Source organism: Falco biarmicus, chromosome 4 (assembly GCF_023638135.1).
Source record: "Falco biarmicus isolate bFalBia1 chromosome 4, bFalBia1.pri, whole genome shotgun sequence".
Lineage (NCBI taxonomy): Eukaryota > Metazoa > Chordata > Aves > Falconiformes > Falconidae > Falco > Falco biarmicus.
The window spans coordinates 92,089,774-92,112,101 of record NC_079291.1 but is presented as its reverse complement, the minus strand read 5'-3'; the positions used below and the strand labels follow the sequence as shown (position 1 = coordinate 92,112,101).

General features: G+C 39.2%; 1 long non-coding RNA gene across 1 annotated transcript; it reads right to left on the bottom strand.

The window, feature by feature from the left end:
* Positions 1–1,665: 1,665 nt before the first annotated feature.
* Positions 1,666–12,296, bottom strand: LOC130148261 (uncharacterized). The gene is made up of 4 exons (XR_008821503.1): positions 12,071–12,296; positions 11,152–11,349; positions 7,510–10,241; positions 1,666–2,570 (listed from the first exon to the last, which is right to left on the bottom strand). It is a non-coding gene; the product is annotated as an uncharacterized LOC130148261 (long non-coding RNA).
* Positions 12,297–22,328: the final 10,032 nt, after the last annotated feature.

Sequence of the window (22,328 nt, the reverse complement as noted above, 5' to 3'; positions counted from 1 at the left end):
TCATTTAGGTTAGCCTCTTTGCTGTGTGAAAGAAAGACATGGATGGATAGAGACTTACAGTTTAGGGAAAAGATATGATTATTCATTTGTCTTTAGAAAAAAACTAAGAATCATAGTAATTCTTCAATATATTGTCTAGGAGAGAAAGGCTAAAGCTGTCTTTTAGAAAAAAAGTAGAATGCGGTGTCTGTTGGGAATTATTTTACATTGAAATCCATGGTCAACCAATATCCTTGACCTAACATACGGAAAGTCCATAGTTAAAATACAAAGTAGCTGCTATTTTAAAAAGCAAATATAGAAGACATTTAGCTCAGCAAAATATTATTTCTAAGCTTTGTACACGGACAAGAAATCCAAGAGTTTCCTGTAACCTCTTTGTAGTTGATAACATGAACATCTTTCTTCTGATGCAAATAATGGCTATTTTTAGCATGGATTATATAGCATGGTATTTTTGATGCTTAATTTTTGTTTTGTTTTGTTTTTTTTGTTTTGTTTTGTTTTCTGTAAAGACATTTTCTAAAAAAGAAATCATACTGTCAGCAGGCTTTTGGGATGCTCCAGGTCCTATCCAACATCACATCATCCTGGCTGTCTGGGGCTGGACACAGGGCACTTTCGGGGATGTGCACCTGCTTCTGCAGCCTGCAGGGACCCCCTGGTGTGGCTGCCCCTTGCGCAGCCTCTGTACACCCCACCTGGGAGTCCTGCTGCACCGCTGGAGGCCACGCAGCCTGCTGCTGAGTTGAAAGCGGCGGGGTAACCGCTTAGCTCCTCCACGTAGTTCTGAAATCCAGCTAGCAAGCTTCGTGGCAAGCACACACCTTGCACACTCATGCAGACGTCACACTTGGAGAGAGCTTTCTGCAGAGACCATTCCACATGTTTCTGGAGCGGTTCTTGGATTGACAACATGCAAACAGAACTTGACATGAGGCAATGAAGAAATATTTGACTGAATGTGACAAGAAGGTGCTGTGGCTGCCTCTAACAGACAGCAGTGCAGCCGCTGTGATTTCAGGCAATTGCCTGTAATGAATGGGAATGTGCTGAGCGGTGAACGAGGGGGGGATGCACACACGCGCTTCTGTGATCTCTGCCCACCACCTTCCGAATATTTACAGCACAGCAGATCTTCAGGACTGCAAGCTCATTACCGAAATGAGGATTGCTCTGACCCTGCCTATCAGGAACATGTGCCAGAAGCTGTTGATTTGGGCTACAGCTCCTGAGGGTAAAGGGAAAGGATGCTTAAATGTGAACTTTGTGCTTGGCAAATACCTGGACAGATGATAAGTTGGTGTGGCCTCTAATTTGTGCTGGGCATGACCCTCCCAGGGGTTTCAGCCTGTAGTGGAGGCCCAGCAGAGAGCACGGAAATACCCCCTTAGCAGGCTGGTGAGTACAAAACATCTGCTCTGCTATTGAGGCTCTGATCTTCAGCCTTTTTAATTTAATTAGTGCACTTAACCAGTCTACTTTGAAGGGAATATTGATTAGTTCTCTACCCCCAATATTATTGTTCTTTCTCTGAGAGATGTTAGTAGAAAACACAGTGTCTTAGTTTAAATACAGAGGTTTGATTTATTTGAAGCCCCCTCCCCAATTACTTAAGCTTGTGCTAAAGCTTTCAGCTGCAGACTTATATTGGAGTAGCAGGGGTGTTCTTCCTTGATTGAGTTTCTACTTGTACATTTCCCAAAGCAAACAGAACCGGACTGGAATTGAATTAAGAGGGTTCACACAGTGTTTCATATTGGTTAATTTAATAGGTATAAAATTCACCTAATTAGTGAATGTCATACAAATCTATGTCAGTTTGAAAGATCTTTGTTATGTATACAATGTCTCTCTGTTACATGTGTTGTGGTTTGTTTGAATGTTATGACACGTGATTACTTTTTAAAATAGTGAGCAAATTTGATTGTGTCCATGTTTCTTAGACAAAATTTTGCCCACGTTTTTTGGGGGGAAGAAAACATTTTGGATGACTTGATAGGCACTTATCAATGACGACATCCCAAATCACTTTTAAAGTATTTAATGTTTTGGTCTAATTTTACAGTTGAACTCTTAAGTGGGCTCTACAGAAATCAGGTTACCAGCTCCCACTGAACTTCAGTCCAAGGAGTTTCTCTAAAGCCTACAGGAACCTCTGATTTCCAGTAGGATTAGGAAAATAATCAGATTACATTGATTTTAGGATTAAGAAGCAAGCATGGGAAATGCTTATTTATTTACCGGATTCTGATAGTCTCAGTGTGATTAAGCATAATTATTGTTATTTTACTCATCTTCTTTCCAGTTCTGGCAGTTATCAGATGTACGCATCGGGAAACAAAAAAAACCAAGCACAGCCACGCAAAGTGAACACCCTGAGTGTAACAAAGTGTGACGTGAAATACACAGAGAAAACGAGGATGGGCTTTTGGTCCAGTGGAGTTCCTCATCCCTGTAGCTCTCCAAGTGGTAAGTCAAAACAAGCTCTCTTTCTCTCCTTGTTGTTAATTAGAGATTCAGCGCAGTATCTGGGTGGAATTCTCCTGTTGTCCATCAACACGCCAACACTGTACAAGAAATCTCAGTTAGTCATCGGCTTCGTAATATTTCCCTCTGCTGTACTGCAGAGCCCCTGTGTCTGAATGACTTTGTGTCAGTAAAAATGCAAAGCCATTTTCCATTTAAATATTTAAGTTAAGCCATTTGATAACGCAGGCAACAAGGACTGGTAAATCTCACCCACTACCATGAATATAACAGTGACAAATACTAGTAATACTTCAAAGGAAGGTCAGCGCTCCAAACAAATTACACTGGAGCCTTCAGCTGAGGTGTTGTCCCTCCAAAGCATGGATATATGGTGGATACAAAATTTAAGGATATTAAGTTATTTAGGCTCAGTTTGACTTCATGATAGACAGTGGCACTGAACTCCACAGCTTGCAGCTTGATTGCAGACCATAAATAGTGCATATGTGTCATATCAAATACATGACCTAATTTCATTTATATTGAGAATAGGAAACAGGAAACTGAGAACTTTTCCTCTTTTCTTTTGTTTCTTCCTTAAACTTTCTGGGGGAAGGGAGAGGATGTAGTTGAAACAAAAACTGGTTCTGTGGAAATTTCTCAGCTTTGCTGGAAGTTTCAAAGACCAGCTCTGTGGTCCATGATGGTTTCTGCATAAGAAATAACATCCTCCAAATGGGATTATTTTCCTGGATAAGGCAAGAAAGCTCTGTTTTCAAAAGCTTGCTGTGAATCAAGCAAATGAAAGACTTGAAAATATCAGGTAGGGGTGTACTCGCAGTTGACAGTATCATGAGGTTTGTGAGATTTCAATGATAATTACAGCTAGGTAACTTTTGGTTCATTTTCTTACCGATATTGATTAGCTGACTGTGCAGATGTTGCAAATGTGTGGCATGAGAAAGCCTTGCTAACGTTCATGAACTGCAAGGTGCTCGGGTCAGCGAGCATCACAAGTTGATGATTCCCAGTACACACTTTAATGAAGTCTGACATATAACTTCAGTGTGACCTTGTTTTGTACAAGAGCAGTAATATTGTGAGTTACATCAATAAAATCTGAATAAGGGTTTTTTTTTCACCGAAAAGAGTCTCTGACACCTGCACCGCTATAAATATTTATTGGAAAAACATACCAAATGGTGTCAGGTTTATTTTTGGTAGGGCTAGGGCTGCATTTGGGTTTATGCCACAAGGAACAATTTAGGATTTTATTTATGAATATATAATATTAGAAACAGTAGTTTAAATTGGAGCTACAATTGTAGATATGGGAGTGCTTCCACGTGCGTTTGCTGGAGATATTTACAGAAGCTGGAAAGGGGCTATGATTCACCAGTGCTCGGCTCACCCAAGAAGTTCGGAGGTGTATTTCAGTGCAGCAGTGCACTCCGAGCAGGTCTTGGTGAGATGCTTTTATAGGGCCTATGCTATATTTAAATGTTTATTTTCCTTTGGAATATCCCAGGATATTATCTGAGATGAGAAGTATTTTGTCCTCTCTTAAGAAGAGTTATGTGATCAGGGGACAGCAGTTCTTGTTGGTTCAAAGAAGTAGTAGCTGCATAGTCAAAATATGGTAGCACAGATTTTAAATTCTTTTGTATTTGTTTTTTTGTCATTTATTGTTTAATTTTCTTTTTCTCTGGGACATAAAGCTTAGGAACAAAGTTTAATTAACTTTAGTTTTGGCTGCTGGGGGACTGCAGGGATGTGAACACAAGTGCTGATTGAAGGACTGTGGAGCTCTGTTTTTTATTCATAGTTTGGCCTCCCTGCTTGAGCTTCATTCCTCTGTCATGTTCCTGAGAACTCTCTGGGGCAGTGGATAGTCTGTTCCACAGTGAACTGCTTAATTTGAGAAAGGTGGAAATTACAGGGAATCATCAAAAAATAAATCTGGAGAAAGGTCACTTTATATGGCTTTAATGCTCTACTTTTCAGAAAGAGAAAGCCTTTAAAACTGAAAAGGATGCTTCTTAAATGTATTCATTGATGAAACCCCATTGCAAGGGAGGTGGAATGATAAAGCAGAACCTTCAAATGGAATCTGCTCTTTTCTTGGAGTGTTTTGCACCAGGAAATCTGTGCCGGTGTCTGCACGATCCTTGAAGGGATCTGCTCACCAGCTCTGTGCAGTTTGCTCCGCCGCAGTCATAGAAGACTTCTCATGTCAGTAAAGCATGAGTCTGGGGGTGGAATCTCCTCCAAAGAAAAAGCCTTAGCTGGCCAGTTAAGATGATAGGTTTCAGATAGGTTTTATTTCAAACAGAAGATGCAATGGGGCCAAAAATCTAAATCCAAGCTCTGTCTCTGTGCAAGGAATAACAAAATCTGCAGCTGTGCAGTAAAGTAGCGAATGTTGCACTGAAGATGAAATTCACTTCACCTTTTGTTTCTTGCCTTAAGATTATTCTATGTGGATTGAAAACAGAATATGAGTTGCTGGGAAAAGGCTGTAAGAGCCTTCTGAGTGTACAGATAGTATGGCTGCCTCAGGAGTCTGACAATTCCCAATGCATCTTCAATAAAACCACGCATGCAACTGCAGCGTAAATGACCTGCCTTTGCTCAAGAGCAGTAATAATCTGGGTTACATCAATGAGGTCTGAATCAGTCTTGGCACTGTAGAGATTGCCTTTTTTGACACCTGTATGGCTCCAAGGACTCATTGGAAACTGGTAAGGAGTTGTGCTTTTTATTTGACTACTCAATAGATTCCCACTACAGTCACCTTTCAGTTACGCATGTAAATACATCTGTCCATCTGGCTAATGACAGGGCTCAAGCGTCCTGCCCACAGTCCCGCATGCAAACCCTGCCTCAGCCCCCTCCTGTGCGAGGGCAGAGCAGCTGCTGCACCTCTGGGGAGATGAAACCTCTGCATCCCGATTCCAGCGCCCAGCGCATTCGAGCCAAATGTAGTCCAGCCTCCACTCTTCTGCTTATTAAAGAGCATTCATCATGGCACAGTTAATGTAGCACAGCTGCATGTGGTAAAGTTGGTATTTGTGTAAGCGTACAAAGATATATGCCTAAACTATTTTTCCAGCATCATTATTTTTAGCATTTATCTATTGCTCAAATGTAATATATGGGCAGGTATTGTTATTTTAAGAGCCTTTTTAACATGCATTCTGGACACACTGCAAACAATATTTTTAAAATATCTACATATATTAAAAGAAATATGCGACTGTGTTTCCTGAACTCAGTAACAGCCACAATCTGGCTTTACCTTTAATATTGCTTCTTTACTATCTTAATGATGCAGTTTCCATGCAGGCAAACTTTGATGTGAGCATTGTGCATATGAATATTATTGACAGAAGCCCTTTGTTTCACCTTTAGTAAGAAAGGGAGGAAAATATGTAGGAAATATCACGGCACTTATAAGTTAACAGAAACAGGATTTTGCTTTTGTGTTTGGTTGGTGGCTGTTTGGTTTTTTTTCCCTAATGCTTCAGTCGGTGGCATCTTTGGCTCACCGTGTGCCATCTTAGCTTTGCAAAAGGCTCTGGAGTGCTTTATGTTATTCAGCAGCCTGTGTGGATGCTGAGAGGGGCACGCAGAGGTTGGTAGGGGTAGGCGTGGTAGGAATTCTGTCATATTTTGTATTTGGGCAATCTGCAGTTGGAATTCTGACATCACTGTTCATAGATGCACTGTGCAGACCCCTGCCCTATGCGCCAGCCGAAATGTGATTCCCTGTGCCACTCTCCTGCTGCCCTCTGGTTCACACAAGGTGGCATTTTCCAGATCTCCCTGCTATATCTGAACAGCCCCACAGGACTAGTGCTAGGTTGCCTTTTGCCCATGTGTTATAAAGTCATTACAGGAATATGAAAGATGCTAGGCAAAATGAGTACGATTTCTAGATTTTTTCCAAGCGTACACATTTGTTTGAAAGAACCGGTTTTGTCTTAGCATGCTAGCATCATAGGTTTGTATTTTATTAATACACCACCCCAAAAAACCCAAAACTGATGCGGTAGAGTTGCAAGTGTACAGCACAGGATGATGGATGGTTCGAGGAGAGGCTGGGCTGTCCCTCTTGCAGACACATTATTTTGAAGTTTAAACGATTAAGGATTTAAAGGAATCCAACCCCTGATGATGTGCTTATTTGACTACAGAATAGGACCTAATTTACTAATCAGACATAAGGAAGAACAGAATCTCTAGCAAGAGAAAAAGAGGAAATTTAGCACTGAAAAAGGATAGAGAACAGAAGAGAAAATAAGTAAGGATACAAGAGATATAATCTACGTTCTAATAAAATATACATGCTTGTCTTACTGCTAGTACTTCTCTTATTACACAAGTTTTACCAATTTCATGTAGCTTGCACCATAAAAAGTTGCCCACAGTTACAGTGATGCTTCTAGAAGGTGAGTATATGTATGTCAGGAGAAAAAATAACACTCGCATTGAAGGATGATTTAAGATTATTCTTCCACACTTCTGTGTGAGATTGGATCTATTGTAACCTTCCTAAACCTTTGTTACCTTTGTAATTTAAACTGACAGGTTAAATGCTAATGCAATTGATAGGGGTGAACAACTGGTCAAGGAACAACCTGATCTGACTGTATAATGCATCAGAGAATTGCAAAAATATGCAGGTCAGATGTAATTTTGACAGAAAATGGCTCGCTGCAAGGGTTTATGTTTCCCTGGATAGTCTTAAAAAGAGTTGGACTATAGTAAGTACCACATTGCTTGAAAAAAATATCAAGTTAAACTTAATGGAAAAAATCCAAGTTCTCAATATCCTCAGATTTCATTATCAGTTTTTATTGGAGCTAGGATAATAAGATTATAGAATTAAAAGAAAAGTTATACCCATTTTCTTCAGCTCAGCAGTCCTAATGTGCAAAAGGAAAGCGACACTCATTCCTCACCATAAATACACAGTGAAAACTACTTGGAAGAAGAAGTGGTCTCTGGCCACAGACAGCCTGACTTAGTCCTTACCAAAGTAGAAATTCTTTTACTTCAGCAGGCGCAGGGTCATGGCAGTTACCTGTAACAGTAGGTAAAAAGATATTATCTCATGAATTAATCCTGAAGTTAATGGTTTTCCACCTGGCATAACAGGTATGTCTGTTGAGTGAGGTCGGGGTGGGAATCAAGTGCCTGGAGCAGCTGCCCACGGAAGCAGCCTGTCTTTTCCAGGTATAATATGTATTTAAGTGAAACAGTAATACCTGGGAAGATTAAAGGCAGTTCAACCTAGCCCATCTTATTTTCAGTTTAGGGAGCTTCCTGAAAAGTAGGAGACCCGCATTTAAATCACTCTGCGGACTGGTTGAGATGAACCTGAAGTAGATGGAAAGGGTCACGTACCTGGAAAGGTAGACAACTTGCATCATGTCCAACAATACTCTGTGAATCCCACCTTTTTTTCCCTAATATTAATATATGTGAATTCTTAAAAAAGAGCAGTGCTTTTGAATACAGATTAATTTCCATTTTATTGCATTGTAAGAAACAGTTTACTCCAGCCTGAGGATTACCTGGGAAAAACCTCTTCCACCAAGGACACTGGAGAGTTCTTCTCTGAAACCTTTCTGGTCAAGAAGAAGGTGCGTGAATCCAAAATTTGTCAGCAGTGACATTATACCAATGTATTTTTGGAACCATATTGCTTAATAGAGTATTTAGTTTGTTTGCCTTTAAACTCTGAAATGCCAGAAATTGCTCGGACTGTTGCCACTGCCAAGCGCTCCTCAGCTCCCCGCTCCAACAAGGCGGCACAGGCAGGTAGTAAATTGACCAGAACAAAGAGAAAGAAAATAAACATATAACCTCTCCCTTCAAGAAGTTAACTTATTTTTAGTATTTTACTGATTATTTTTTTACTTTTTTTTTTTTTTTTTCTCAGTGGAATTTTTGGGGTTGAATTTGTCCCTTTGTCTGAGCAAGTGTTCACTGTATTCTTCAATTATATAAATGTTTTAAAAGGAAAATAGAAATGTAAATTGCCTCAGTGCTTTTAAAACCTTAAAAGTAAAAATTCAGTGACTACTCTATGAAATGGAACTATCCGTGCTGCTTTAACCTGCAGAGTAGGTTAGCATAACATGAAATCAATTATTGTACTAGACATATAAAAGCTGTCAGGTTTAATACTTAACTGCAGTATCTCCCCTGAATGTTTGATTTCCAATCACCTGTGTGAAGCTCCAGAAATACAGAGACATCAGACAGATTCTGGGGTAAGAATTGTATTTGACTATCCTGAGTTACAAAAGTAAAATCTGGAATGAATAATGCACCCTGCCAACATGAGTCCCCTTTTAATCAAACATTTCCTAGTCCCTAAGGTAAAGCAGAGCACAAACTACAGAACGAATATTGAATTTCTATTCTGCATTGTCATAATTGTGACACCATTCCGTTTCTTTTACAGTTTGTCTGGAACCAGTTCAGCTTTAGCTGGAATATTACTCTCATCCTCTTCCATCTTTTCCCTTGTCTTTTGTGTGTGTGTTTCAATGCAGAGGCAGAATCAGGAATAGAGGAAAAGCTTTGACTTTCACCGTTCTTCTTCTAAACATTATTATATACTTATTACACACAATGAAAATTATTATTAGACTTTCTTCTGATATGTGCTTTACTGTGCGACCTTGTTATGGCTAAGATTGCAATCGGTATTTTTTTTTGCACTGGTAGCAGAGATCAGGGACGGTGAGTCCTTCATTTGAGAGTCCTGAAAATGATGGATTAAACACACATTAAGCATTGTGAAGTGCTAATATTATGATAATGGGCACCGTTTCGAAACCGAGCTGGGACCGCTGTCTGGTGTGGTAGGGAAGGAGCAACAATTGTGACCCTGACTCCTTTCTCCTGCTGCGCACTTCTGCACAGAAGGGGAAGGCTGGCACTCTGAGGAGAGGCATCTTAGAGCCCGTGTCCTTCAGGCAGACAGCACTGTGCCCCCCAAACAAGCCTAGCAGCCGGGACAGGTTTCTGTGAGCTGCTCCTTCGCACATGCCTGTTTAAGGTATCTCAAAAGTAAAACAAAACAATCTGTAGGGTCTGGTTTGAAGCGCTCAGTCACTTGACAGCTTTGGTGTATTGCTTCTAACACCAGAAACATTATGTGCCTGCGGTCCGGTACCAAGAGTGATAAAAACACGGAGCAGGAGAGATATTTGTCCTGGTGTATTTCAAGCTAGAAATGATGAGCCTAAATTGATTCCTTCTCTGAAATACAAGCTCCATGTTTAGCTCTTCTTAAGAAAAGAAGAAAAAGGAAAAAGATAAAAGAAAACAGGATTTATCCTCAAGATCAACTCTCATTTTCTTTCAGAAATTGCATTCTAGACAATAAGCAATCATTATGTGGCAAGAGACCTGAGAAACTGATTTTAACTTTCAGGTAACGTATTAGGGCTATAACCAAATCTGAGGACTATTATCATAGTAAAATGACTGTAATGCTTCAAGGCTCTAATAGTCATCACCTTTTTATCATTCGTATTACCATCAGGTCCAGAAACAATGAATTTCTCTAACGTTATTCTACCATAACCTTTAACTATATGCATTATTTCAAACATCCGAAATAATCCTTTATATGACACAGTAGAATAATACATTTACCACTTACCGCACAGTAGAGTTTGCTAAGCCCAGATCAGTGCAAAAACTTGTTTGTTCTGTATATCATGAAAATACATTTGTTCTCTGTCGTGCTGTGGAATGACATTTAAGTGTTATGTAAGTTGAAGGAACACCAACAGAAAACAGAAGGCTCATAAAAGCCTAGGAATGCTCTTTCAGTTATATCACCATTATAAAAGTGTCCTGCTTACCTAGTTTTGGGAGGGCCTTACTTGGCTAGCTCTCACATATTTTACGTGGCACATACAACATAAATATTCCACGGGTTCATTATAAAACTGTGCTTGTGATACACCTTTCCAGTGTCCTTCGTGTTTCTTCCTAAAATGTTTATTCCTGTTACATCAAGTAGGTGCTAATGCATAACACTAGCACTATACATAGACCATCTTGATAAATAATCATGTGTATGATCCAGCGATTTTTCACATAAACACTCCTATATCGAAGTTACTGCAGCCCTAGGCCCTGAGCAGATCAAATTTGTAAATACAGCACTATATTTCTTACCTCCATTGAAGTTATTATGGTAGTGGTACCAGCATTTATTTAGACTGTTGATATAAAGGTTGCTAGCCACACAAGCAATGCATATTGCATTATGGAATTTTGTAATAAACTGCCTGAAATATGACCAGAGATAGAGGATCTTGCAAAACATCAAGGAAGCCCCGAGGCAGAAAGATTTCTACTGAGTACAGAGTGGTTTGGATTAGGTCCTTGGAGAATACTACCTCTAAAATAACAAGTCTGAAGAATTTAATTGTGACTTCTTCAATGTCATGGTGTCACTCTGAAAACCAGATGCTTTAGTTCAATGAAAGGCCTCAGCAATACAGAAGAGTTTTTTGTTAAAGTTTAACTAGTTCAAAGAATTTGAAAATTCCATTTCTATGACATGAGGTATGGCTTTCAGCTGTACTAAAGCGCTTAACACAATTGTGAGCATGCAAATAGGATACAAAGGTTTCGATTCTTTACCTCTGTGGGACTGGCTTCTGCTCCTCCTGTAGGAAACTTGCCCAAGAGATCGCTGCTTCCAGACTCTGGAGCTTCAGCCTCCACTACCAGTGAAGGCTCCCAGAGAGGAGACCCACGGTGCTGAGTCTGAATTAAAAAATGGTAGTGCTCCAAAGCGATTGGTTATCCTTTCAACGTCGCCTCTCCCGCAGCACACGGCTGGTGGTGATAGGAAAATATATTAGTAAATCTAAATCTACTGGAGTAGTTTTAAACTGCATTAAGGAAAAGGGATTCAGATACAAAGGATTCAGGCATCGGATAAAGGACAGTTATTCTTGTGCCGAACAAAAAAAAAATATTGGACTTCTGTTCTAATTTTTCTGTGATTTCTTGTATGACCTTTTACAAGCTACACACAGTCTGCCCAAGGAAATCACAGAATGATTTCCATTGGCTTCAGTGGATGAGAGATTAAGTTCCTAATTTCTCTTTGAATCAGTTTTCTCATTAGTAAATTACCAACCTCAGAGCTTAATGTGTCCAATGCTCTTCAGTATCCTTGAAGGGAAAGCGATATTGGAATGTTAACTGTCCTCATTGCCAACAGTCACACAGCATACAAATCTAGATTAATATGAGCATTTCCGTGGCAGTGACGGCGCTGTGTAATCTGTACCCATGCTCCCTCTAGCCCAGAACAACTAGGCAAAATTAAAAAAGTTTAAACATTTAGCCAAAGAGAAAGCTGTTTTCTCAGCAGGTACCTTGTATTTCCTGCGGGTTTTACTATATTTTAGGACAGATTTTCATTGCTGTCATCCTAGCGCTGTACTAAAATACTCATTTCATTCACAGAGTTAATCAGCAAGTTCACTTCACCTGGATTTGAAATTTCTGGAGCTGAATGTTCACCTTTTTTCAGTACTTAAGGACTTACAGTGTTCAAACAGCATTATGAACTCCGAGCTCAAGGAGAGGTAAACGTTCTTCATGCTAGCAGTGGGCACCTTTAAATATAAACATCTGAAAGCAAAAGGTGAAAATTTCAGAGTAACCTTCAGTGGAGAAGAAACACAAGACTGAAGGCAAATTTGCTGATGAGCTAAGTATTTCAAAGGCGGCCAATTCTGAACATTAAAAAGGCCCAGCAGGAAATCATTAAATCTGAGTGATAAAATGGGTTTATTTTAATTTGCTAGCTTGGATGTTCATTAACAATGAACGGATTGTGCAAAATATTCATCTATAGCTTGCAGCATGACTTAGATAGTAACTGTATCAACCTAGTCAGATTTCCCATCAGCAGTTTCTGTTGGATTGTTTTTTATCATATATTATTTGCATCACCAAAAGGTAACTTTTTATATTGTTTAAGTGCCAAGGGCTAGACCTGCTAGAGTATTTCAGTCTCTGTAACTGTGATTTTTGATTCAAACATTTAAATGAATGGCCTCAAATCCTCAGCTCAGATGTCACCAAGCCCTGGAGTTATTGGCTGCTGTACTGGCCATGCAGATGAGCCCGCATCAGAGCAGGTATTCCCCAGCTGCGATGCCTGAAGGACTCAACCGAATAGATATCATGGTCTGGACTTCATGCAAAACACAGCCCCTAGTGTCTTTCCCACCTAGGAGGCAGTTAAATGCATCACTGACCTGGAAAGTAGCAGACTGAGGTTGCACTCTGCTCTGCTTGAGGAGGGTTGAATTCCTGCCTCAACGTCCTCTGTGGACTAGGTCATCGGTTAACCATTGGGGACAACTTCTTGGTATTTCTTTTGAAGTTATTCAACTTGCATAAATTCAACTGCTACAAAGTCTTCATAAACTCACTGGAGTAGGAGTAGAAAGCAGGTTTTTTCCTTTTCCAAGGTGCTTTAACCTGTAGTCACAATGGGCACACTCACCATGGAGCACTAAATCTTACTTTGTGCCTGCTCTCACGTGCAAAAGTAAAGACTAGGTAAATCTAGGTTTAGTATAATCCATTATTTGAAAGAAATGCTTATCTCCCTGATCCCCACACTCTGCTCCAAACCTACATCATTTTACCATCACCAGTTAAAAAGCCCATCCTTGCTGTGTCTCACTTTTGGTCACTCGTGCCCACCCTTTCACACCAGCTGCGTGCCTCCAGTATACTCTTCTTAGCCCTCTAAGCACGAGATTAGCCCAATCTTTGACTCACTAGTTACACAAAATTCTCCAGTGGCAGATTCGGTTGTACCCTGGGTGCACAGGTGACTGGTGCTATGCATAGATTTCATTCCAAATGACTCCAGCCCTTTATGGGTGATAACTAGAATGGTAATTCTTAGACTGTGACAGATGGTACAGATATTTTGGGAGACATAGATATCTAAGAGTTTAGGCAGCAGATAAACAATCATTTTAAATGTATTAGTGATATCTAAATAGATTAAAATTGCATGGAAGTCAGGACAGGCTTCAAAACTTGCCCAAGGTGCAAAACTAGAACATGTGAGGCAGAAACAGAGACACAAGTCCAGAAAGATTGAAAGCATGCCTGGTATGCCCATGCTACTGTCATTACTGGGATTATAGGTGCCCACCAGTCTACACTACTGTTTTATTTTCTCTTGGTCAAAATATACCTTGGGGCACAGTCTTGAGCTGAGTGTAGCACACTGCTGTTCCCAGGAGAAATGTGCAGAGGCTTGAGTGGATCTCTCCCTTTTCCAAAGCAGCATGAGGTGATATAAATCACAACCCTTCCTTCTTCTTTCTATTACTTGGTATAACTAGTGATGCTATATTATTATTTTCAAAAAACATTCATGTGCAGCCTGAATGTCCCAGCTGGAACTGCATAGGTTAAAGCCTCAAATCAATCCTTCCTTGTAACAGCCTGGGGAGCAAGCAAGCAGCTTTCTAACGCAAAATACAGAGGAGAACTCCGACCAGCTAAAAAGATAAAAATGGTACAGGCCTAACACTCAGTCTCATTTATTCTATTGCTTGCATTTCTGGTATTATCCATGTTGTACATTAGGCACTTAGCCCTAAACTGAACTGGGCACACATGCTTATACTGCATATCTTGTACAAAAAGTTTATTCATAAATACCTCTGTCCTGCAAGCACATCAGGTCTTCTGGGTGAGAGGTGGAGGTGTATATCCAGCAGCATTTCTTGGTAATGAGTCGTTATAGCTTCATCCCTGTGAGAATCATAGAATCATTCAGGTTGGAAAAAACCTTTAAGATCATTGAGTCCAACCAAATAGAATGTGCCTTTTCAGTAAATCAAAATAGAAATATCCATCTTTGCTGTAGAGTATCACCTGACATGCTTGTTGATTTACTCAACATTTTTCATTCCGTAACTCTTCCAGTCTTGTTCCAGTGATCTCATCCTGCATTTGTTTGATGGAGGTTACCAATCTGGAAAAGCCATCTACTTCCACCTTCATTATTATGACTGATATTTCTACCGCTCTGTTTACTTGCCTTTAATCGACTCCAAGGCTAACATTTATTTTTTGTCTCATCCATAAGGAATTCAGCAATACCCTCCCCGCTATCCCCCACCCATGTAGTGGGAACCTTTGCATGGCAATGAATCCTTTGCTTGACATTATTAAAAATTTTAACTTCTGATCTGGTGGTGCATCAAGAACTGGAAATACCACATGGCTTAGTCAGAACAGCTCCGACTGATGCCAGCCACAGCCTGAGTAATTGGTCACAAGAATAATTTCAAATCGAAGCAAGTGATCATCAGCAACTGCTCAGCTTTACTGCTTGTTATCCTAGGAATCGTTCCTGGTCCCAGGGGCCAGCAGGCATCGTGAGTAGGGCAGAAACATTCCTAAGTTATTTTAAAACCCATCAATTTTCAAAAGTGTGCTGTGTTGAATTAAAGCTTGTCCAAACTATTCAACCTGGTCATATTTCTTCACCATCAGTGCTGTATATGTCATCTGTCGTTTCACCACCTGTTAATCCGTCTGTGCTCTAGCTGTAGATTTGATTTATAAAGATGCCTATATCTTACTTGTTTGCAATATGCGACCTTTGTAGCTTTTTTTTCCATTACTGTTTGTCTTTTCATGCTACATCCACCTATTAGTCTAAATTCTGAAAGACAGGGAAATATGAAAAATTCTATTCCCACAACTGTCATGCACATTTTTCTACCTTTTTAACATGAGTTATTGAAATCACATTGACACAACAGGATATTGTTCAAGCACATATTTTGATTTACAATTTTTCACCGCCCTCATTCATTTCTATCAAAAATGAATTTTAACAATGAGTGATATATATATATATATATATATAAACCTGATGATTTGTATTCATAATCAGCTAAAGTTACAAGGAATCTCCTGCTGTGGTTAGTCAAGTTAATGCAGTCATGAGCAAAATTATTTTACTCATAACCTGTAATAGTTTTAATAATGTTATTTCTATTTCTTTCAAAATTCTAGGAAACATTAGCCAGATAAATGATGCCTTTTGATTACCAAGCATGTTTCCTTCTTCAAACATCAGCTTTGGACTGTAAACATCAGCTCAAATAGGGTTTGTGTGTGTGTGTAGTTGGTTGGGTTTTGTGGATTTTTTTCTTTTTTGGCTATTTCAGCTTTGTGCCTCAGTATGTCTGTTCTTCTGTTCTACCTCTATGTTCCAATATGCTAGCAATATTTTTCCTTTTACTGGCTCATTTAACCTATGCAATAAAGATGCTTGTCATGTCATAAGGTAAGTATTTTCCCTAGAAATTGCTATAGAAGTTCGTATCAAGCTGGACATTTCTATTGATTTTTGAATTGATATTAGCAGGTCTGTTTCTGCCTTCTTCTTAACAATTGACTTTTAGACCTCCACATTTCTTGAAAGAAATATTGCTGTAAATTGCGCTGACCCAATGTAATTTTGACCTGCTTTTTTTCTTCTCTTATTCCTCAGTGTTCTACTATTCTAATAGCTTTTCTTACGCTCCTTACAATTAGTTCACAGAAAATTAGAAGAGATAATGGTTAATGAACAACTGCCAATCACTGTCAGTTAAGTGCTACAAATGAAAAGGCACTTTCAGAAGTCAGAGAAATGAAATAGTATTACAGGGGCGATGAGCTTCCTAGATATGGGGGGGGGGGGAACTGGGAGGAAACTGAAATTTTCCTTGATCAAGATCCTTCTGAGACCTTCACACCTGCACCTCTGGATGGCACTCACTCAGGTCAAACCTTGAGGGACCTTTCTGTCCCTCAATACATGCAGTGAAATGGCCCCATGTCAATTTAGGCCAGTAATACTGTTAGAAATAATCTCATGGTCTTTCATAGCCTTGTCTCAGACTCTTTAAAAGATACGTGAAAAAAATGGTTCCTGTTATTAAACCTGTGTAATATTAAAGTATCAATATTTATACTCTCATCACTCAGTGCCTTCACTGATGTTGTGGCCAGCATGCTGAGAAGGCCAGTTTATTCTTAGTCTCACCAGCACAGAAATCGCCAGCGTCTACCACATTAGGATAATGATTTTCCATGTATGATCGTTGCCTTCATTTCTCCAAGATGAAATGAGCAAAAAAAGTAAATTAAATAAAAAACATTTTTAAGGCTCAGTAATAAGCAGGAGCTACGTGTATTTGCCTACATGGACATTATCATGTGGTGGATTTTTTACCTGCAGTTTGGAAAAGGCAAAGATGAGAGTTTCTTGATAAATGACTGAACAGGAATATCACTTAAGAAAGCAGCATTTCAGGAACACTGGAGAATAATCCCACTTTGGTAGACTGCCTGTACTCCTACAGTACACACTGAAAATGGAGAAACTTTTATCCTACTTTTCTTTTGGACCTAAAAATAGTCACAGCAAATTTAAAGTGGTTACTTTCAGAATAAGATCCCATACAGGATAAAATGCTCTAGCAGGGTATTTCTATTACTTATTTCCCTAACCAAGCTTTAGTCAGAAACATTCCCAAATGTGGTTTAGAACTGTTTTCATTTAGGAAAAAGATCAATTCTGTTGTGGAAACACAGTGCACAGCATGGGATCACACTAATCAATTTGAGCAGAGCAGGCCTGGGTAAAACTATCCGTTACTCTGCAATCCAGCAGCATCAAAGCTCATTAATACTTTACTCAGCTTTAATGAATGTATTAGAGGTTAATATTTGTGTACAAGATACTCATAACTCAATAATCTTATCTCATTTGCATTGATTAATAGGAAAGTTATCTGCCTTTGAGTCCATTGATCATAAAAGCTGTTAACCCAGATTTTTAGTACGTCTCCACTTACCTCCAGGGAAGAGCAGCAGCCACTATGGGTGTGAGAGCAGGTAACAGACTCGGGGTAAAAAGGCCTTTCCAGATTCCAGGGGACTGTGAAGAATTACAACAAAAGATATGTTTTTAAACCACACGTGAGCTGATCTAGAAGATGATAAATGTCTAAAACTGAGGAGTAAGTGCCCTGGATTATGAGATTCCCAAACTTTTCCAGCTTAAATCTCCTTTACAAGTAAAGCAGTAAAAGTGAACAAAAACAAAAAAAAAAAAACAAAAAAAAAAACCAGGAAAGAAAAAAAAGAGGAAAAAAGAAAAGAGCCTAAGCATGGACTAATCCACTCCGTACAAGAAAGAATTTCCCTTACTCTCTTTACCCCACTCCACATATATAAACCCATGTGTAGTGCAAGCCTATTTATTTAAATGAATCTGTGGGTTGTTTTAGGTGGGATATGAGTAAATAAACCAAGTACTTCTCTAATGCATGTTAGAGAAGAACAATATTTTTGCAATTTCCCTCCTACAGGCTTTGTGCTCTACAAAGAGAAATAAAAAAGTACTTCATCCTCTTCAGCAGCCTTGAAAGCTTTTGCTTATTCATACCTCCCTACAATAGAGGACAGATAACCGTGCTGAAAAGGGAAAGCAACATTCAAACACTGTGGAGAGAATATGCAGTTAGATGAATTCCATGTGAACAATAATAAAAAAAGATATGAGGAGAAAGCAGTTCATTCCTTTGGAGACTCATCTTTTTAATGCTCTATTTCCACAGGATCTTCTAATTGCTTCTTGTGGGATTGAAGTGTTTTCTCTTGCAACCTTGGTTTAGAAATTTGTTACATTTGTTGGTACGTTGTTCTTCTGCTTTTTTATTTTTAGTTTTGAAGAGTTGTTTTCTTACCCTTTTTTTCCTGTGATATTTTCCCCGTATCTCACATTTTCTTGTTCACGTTGTTACTATCAATGAAATTTAAGCTTGTATGATGCTGTGAGGCTGAATCCTCTTTATTGCCATACTTTCTTATATGGTGGGACAGCAGTGAAAGCTGCTGGTTAATCAGTTCTGAAGTCCTACATGTGGGCAGGATGATGTGCTATTAATTATCCAGTGAGGTGTACCTGCATGATTAACGCGAATTCATTTTCCATTCTGCACTCTATTGCTTCTCTAGTTGCAATATCTTTGTTAGAACTATGCAGAAAGGGAATTAGAAGGGGAAGAAGGCACGCTGTGTAAAATCTCAAGCAAAGAACACACAGTGTGGCTAAAAAAGGAGGCAAGATCAAGCAGCAGCGCTGCTATTCCCAGCCGTACTGCCCAGATGTTTCTCATCTTTTCAGGCACAGCTCTTTGTTGTCAGCTGCCACATGACAGGTTGCAAAGTTAAGGCCTAATATGTAATTAGAGCAGTCTGCCACGGAACGGAGAAAAATGAGGAAAACAATACACTTTCACCTCTTTTCATAGAGATTTAACTGGTCGAAAATGTTCCTCTATTTTGCATAGGGCTGAGTAAATCACTCATCATAAATAATGTATTAACCTAATTTCATCACTTTTACTCGGTGAAATGTTCCTGACTAGATTTAAAAGTATTTCTTCTGAAAAAGTACTGGTGCTTGAAAGCAGATTACCAGATATTTTATCTGCACATGATGGCTGCATACAAATACGTAATGCTGTAAATTGAGAAAGTAATATTACCTCTCCATATACTATAAGAAGCATTTAAGAAATAAGTTCAAAGAAAATATTTATAGCTAAAATTAGCATGTTAGGAATATTTTATGCAACTGAAGCTCACTGATCAAGTCCTTGAGGAAAGTCATTGTGAAGGACTCAGGCTCAAATAAAAATTAATTATTTCTTAATATGCCAGTAAAATTATTGCTATCACTTGATCTGTTTTAATTAACAGAGGCATAGCTTTCTGGGATAGACAATATCATCTCAGGTATACAAAGGCCATACACTTCTACCCAGATATCAAACTACTCTAAAACAAATTGCCTATGTTTAACTGAAACGTGTCTCAGGATTACATCAAATCTTTTATTTCCCTTGATGCAATCCTGTTATTTCCCTTGAAGGTCTCTGCACAGAAGGTTCAAACAGCAGGAAAAACAACTACTGAGGTAATGCAGGAAGATACAAAATGAAAAGTATGTCCAGATCTCTGCTGGAAAAGAAATTGCATTTCTGGTAAGCAGCAGAGATCAAACAAGGCAGAAGGAGCCTGACTGCCCATCAGTCTATTAAGGGCAATGAGAGTCAATACAGGATCAATATGTTTTGGGTACGGCCTTGAAAGAGACTTCTAAATGTTCATAATTAGTCATTCTTGAAAGTGTCAAAGTAATTCACACTGAAACACTCTTGCATATGTGAAAACACGTGAGACTACAGCCTCAGCTTACACGCGCGTGAAATCCAGGCTGACCAGCAGCTATAAAAGACAGAAGAATGACAACAGCTAAAACCCAGAATATATGATATCAAGTCGTATGTGCTTTAGATTTGCAAGAGCATGTATTAAAACTTTCATGCGAATGGTTGAAAACCAGTTGGTCTGGCCTTTGGGATGGCAAACATTATTCAGGATCAGCAGCAGCCATTCATTCTGCTTGTAACCACGTGTCAGACATGCACATTCATCCTCTGCTGCACCCGAACAACAGAAGGTGGGAGACCTCACATTTAATTTGAGTTTTATGATAATATTATAGTTAAATAAGGACTAATATACACTGTAAATAAGGACTAGCTGCCCCCTAGGAGGATTGCATAGTCTGTAAGGGTTCAAGCCAAGCAAGATTCTACTATTGTTTCCTTTCTAAACCAATATCACAAGAGTTCTTTCTGCTAGGTTCTTTGTGAAAGCTTGGGGTGCACAAGTCTGGGATATGGTGAGTTTGGACCCCTGTCTCTATATGGTGTAAATGAGGTTCTGCTTTTAGCATCTGGAGGGTCTCACCAACAGGAACTCTGTTTTGTAGTTAATGATGTTCAGAAGACAAAACCCTGTTGCTTTGTTATGAAAACTCCCTTCATGCCAAGCAAAAATCAGATCTAAAAATAATCTGGTGGTCTGTTTATTATCCTCTTGGCATTAGTTCATAACTCTCAGGAACTATAAGTGAAGCTGTATGGACGGGTTGTTTACAACTGTTTGTATCTCTGGCTGCAGATACTCTAAACACACCGATATAAAAGCGGCTATTGCTTATTCACTGCAAATAAGCCTTTACTTTGCAATTGATAATCTACAAACAGATTTACTCTCTGAATAGTTAGCAATCATCAAAACAGCAACATTTTTTTAAACCAGGCTGATTCCTGTTTTAATGACTGACGGAACTAAACAATACGATTAGTTCTTTAGTTTAGTTCCTGCTTTTTACTTTCCTGTGACATTAGATTGGCATTTGAGATTTAACATGAGAAATCTCTGGTGGTTTTAGAGGAAAACCCCAGACAAGGCAACAGACTGAAGGGAATAAAACATACCTACCCCAACCTCAGGACGGGATTGTGCATAAACCCTGCTATACATGTATATAACATAGTGCATACATTTTTACTGTCTTCTACAGGATACTCAAACTCTCAGTCTATTTATTAAAGATCAATTTTTGTGATATCATTGATCCACCAAACACTGGACCTGTCATCCTCGCTCAGGAGTAGCTACAGTAGCAGCTGAAATACAATCCCTTCTCCTACATTTTGCCGTGGATTAAGCCCTCAGTATACACACAATAGACACTCCTTTTGTGAAGATTATATGCCACTGGTATCAGACAACAACAACAACAACAAAGAACAATAATAAGGTAATGTGTTTAAAAAACATTGAAGAATTACAGGCCAATCATTCTCTGCTCTGTGCCCAGAAAGATACCAGAACAAATAGTCATAAAATCTATTTAAGCACTCAGAAGATAAAACTGGTAGGAAAAGGACCATGGATGTTTTGAGAACAAATCCTATCAAGCTAACCTAATGCCTTTTGGTAAGAAGGTGGGAAAGGAAGGAAGATGGATAGGAAAGATGTCTGCAGGAGAGCAGCTGTGGTGGAGACAGTAGGAGTGTCATTAGCAAAGAAAAGCAGACAGCACGTCAGGAGAAATGAACAGGAATAGCATGTTTTAAATGTGAAGTAATTCTTCAAGGCTACTCATCAATAAAACTACAGCCGGAGCACGCTGGCCTCCCTGGCTATTCTTTTACTTCTTCATCTGATCATCCCCAGCACAAAATCACCACCGATGCCTTTGCAATCATAGTTCAGTTTCCCAGCTTTTGCAACAATTCCTCCATGATGGCTCCAGCCTTTTCAGGAATCCTCTTGTAAAATGTATTTCCTCATTTTCTTTGTTCCAAATACTGTATCTTTTTCAAACGCTCTTTTCATGGTGATTGTAATTAAACTACCACTGTTTTTCAAATGTCTTTCTGCACTCAGGCCCTGTTCTAGCTAAATATACCAGGGGCCCTGGAGTGAAATTAAGTCAAAATACATCAGCTCCTGAAGTTCTCACAGGCTTGCATGAGTTCTTTTGAAGTTCTGCACAGTTTGCCAACATATTGCTTATAAAGCATATATAAAAATGGTGACCATTGGAAATATATTGGTAGGCTTTGATGTGTGGGAGCTGAATGAAATTCCATGAGACAGAGGAGATCAAATAATTTTCCAGTTGTTCCAATTCCAATACCCAAGAAAATTTGCTTGTTGAGCGATAGAATCTCTTCTTCCTCCTATTGACAGCTCATTTCCTGCATTGGTAGCCAGTTCCCTACAGAACCTACCAGCTGGGGCCGTCCCCACCTTCACTACTTGATACCAACAGTGACCCAAAAGTAAATTTTAAGGGGTTTGTTGCAATGTTCCTTAAAAAAAAAAAAAATACA